This window comes from Octopus sinensis, linkage group LG22 (genome assembly GCF_006345805.1).
Source record: "Octopus sinensis linkage group LG22, ASM634580v1, whole genome shotgun sequence".
Lineage (NCBI taxonomy): Eukaryota > Metazoa > Mollusca > Cephalopoda > Octopoda > Octopodidae > Octopus > Octopus sinensis.
In genome coordinates, this window is record NC_043018.1 from 13,436,639 (window position 1) to 13,439,138 (window position 2,500).

At 41.2% G+C, this 2,500-nt stretch overlaps 1 protein-coding gene across 1 annotated transcript in view; it reads left to right on the forward strand.

The window, feature by feature from the left end:
* The first annotated feature begins 1,582 nt into the window (after positions 1-1,582).
* LOC118767536 (transmembrane channel-like protein 2-A) overlaps positions 1,583-2,500 on the forward strand; it is an 85,969-nt gene continuing 85,051 nt past the window's right edge. Inside the window, exon 1 of the mRNA XM_036512253.1 lies at positions 1,583-1,665. The gene's annotated coding sequence lies outside the window, so the exon portion shown is untranslated. The remainder of the gene's footprint in view (positions 1,666-2,500) is intronic.

The window sequence follows — 2,500 nt, forward strand, 5'->3', positions numbered from 1 at the left end:
AAATTTAGCCCGAAGGCCCTGCATTTAGAATATTGTGCTGTGAAACTTGTACTTTTCCCATTTGCTATCTCTTGAGTGCTGCTCTATTCATTCAGCTGTTGTACGTAGGTGGAAATGCAATTGTTCGTCGTTCGTAAGAATGCATGAAAACCCATGCAATATTAGTACGGCCATCTTGCACGATACATTCGTCTCATTAAATACTGTTATTCATCAATAACTCTTTGACAAACCTAATATAGCACAACACACAGACACTATATATATATACATGTGTGTGTGTGTGTGTGTGTGTGTGTGTGTGTGTTTGTGTGTGTGTGTGTGTATGTGTGTGTGTATGTGTGTGTGTATGTATGTGTGTGTTTGTTTGTGTGTGTGTTTGTGTGTGTATGTGTGTGTGCGTATGTGTGTGTTTGTGTGTGTATGTGTGTGTATGTGTGTGTGTGTGTGTATGTGTTTGTGTGTGTTTGTGTGTGTGTATGTGTGTGTGTATGTGTATGTGTGTGTTTGTGTGTGTGTGTATGTATGTGTGTGTATGTGTGTGTGTGTGTTTGTGTGTGTGTTTGTGTGTTTGCGTGTGTGTGTGTGTATGTGTGTGTGTTTGCGTGTGTGTGTGTGTATGTGTGTGTGTTTGTGTGTGTGTGTGTTTGTGTGCATGTGTGTGTGTTTGCGTGTGTGTGTGTGTATGTGTGTGTGTATGTGTGTGTGTGTGCCTATAGAGAAACCAATCTTGCCCTTGATCATTTTCAGGTCCTTAAAAGTAAGTTGCTAAGTTATGGTAGTGTCTGTTCTATCGACAATCTGCTCTCAATAATCAAGTGTTACAAACATGAAATAATGGACGACAGGACAGAAGCCTTTTCTCGGGATGCAATCTCCCTGTTCGAAGTTATTAGTAACCTTTCTCAAGCTTATAAAGTGCGATTTTCTCAAGTGAAGCATGACTTCAACGCGCCTCGAATCGAACCGAAGTCCATCTCGTCTCATCTCGGCCCGTCTCACTTCGCACCGCTTTCAGTTTGCCGTCTGAACCAAACAATACCGTAAGCTCACAATAGGCGTCCATACACACACTCATTACCGACTCGATACCGATTGTTCTACCCGACCAATGTCTGCCTTAATTACATCCGGAGCCGTCTATGCGACGTTAATGCAAATTAAAAAATCGTATAGACCGACTCCAACTACCCACTTCCATGTGTGCGTGCGTGTGTGTGTGTGTGTATGTGCGTGTGTTTGTGTATGTGTGTGTGTATGTATGCATTTACGTATGCATATGTATGTGTAGAAATATGCATATATCTACATACACACACATACATACGCACACATATACACACACACACGTGAGTATTACACACACACGTGAGTATTACACACACACACACGTGAGTATTACACACACACACACACACGTGAGTATTACACATACACACACACACACAAAATATATATGCATGTATGTATTAATTTCGCCTTGTTTTTCCATGGTCATTTCTTATCAAGAGAAATCGAGCGAAACGTATTCGGACGAAACATTATGTCATGAGACTTAGCACGTCACAGATACGAAATCTTGCTTAAATATCTGATGCTCACCCAAGTGTTACTGGTGCTTTCTACAGAACTGTATTAAGGAAAAGATCCACTCCTTCTACAAAAGTAAGTATTATAGTTACCGTTGCTTATTATTCGGGTTATTATCGTTGCTTATTACTGATGGTTATTGTGGTCATTATTTTTTGCGCATTGTAAAGAAAAATTGTGAACTTCGACGCGTACGTTCTACAAGTACACACGCGCACAGACAGAGATTCATTCATACATATATAAATACATACACACATATATAGTTACAGCCGAAATTGCTAAGATGATCCGGTTCCGACTGAAGATTAGAGGCTTCGAGTGACCCGTCTGTTTTTTTTTTGCGTCGTCTCTTTGTGTGTTTTTGCGTTCTTACCCCACTTTGTAAATTATATTTTATATTTAATTTCTATACATATATTATTGCGGCGTAACGTACCCCTACCTCCTATGTATATATATATATATATATATACACACAAACATATATACGTATATTCAGAAGTGGTTATTGGAGAATATATACGACGTCACTTGGCCCCAATTTCTGGCCTCCTAATTCTTCCGATTGCAATCTCCATGGTTACTATGTGGGTCACAGTTGAGAAAGACATTAACTGCTCTCTCTGCTGCACAAAGGCCAAGCTGGTGGCCAAAATCGAGGGCGTGGTCGAAAATGTTCCTCGGGAGACATTGAGGAACATACGCGTCAGAATCTGGAGCAGTCTTGAGGCCGCGATGGAAGCTGAGGGTGACAACGTTGAATAAACTATTTTATCCCAACCATAATCTAGTTGAAGTGGAGGCGCAATGGCCCAATGGTTAGGGCAGCGGCCTCGATGTTTCGATTCCCAGATCGGGCGTTGTGAGTGTTTATTGACCGAAAACACCTGAAGCGCCACGAGGCTCC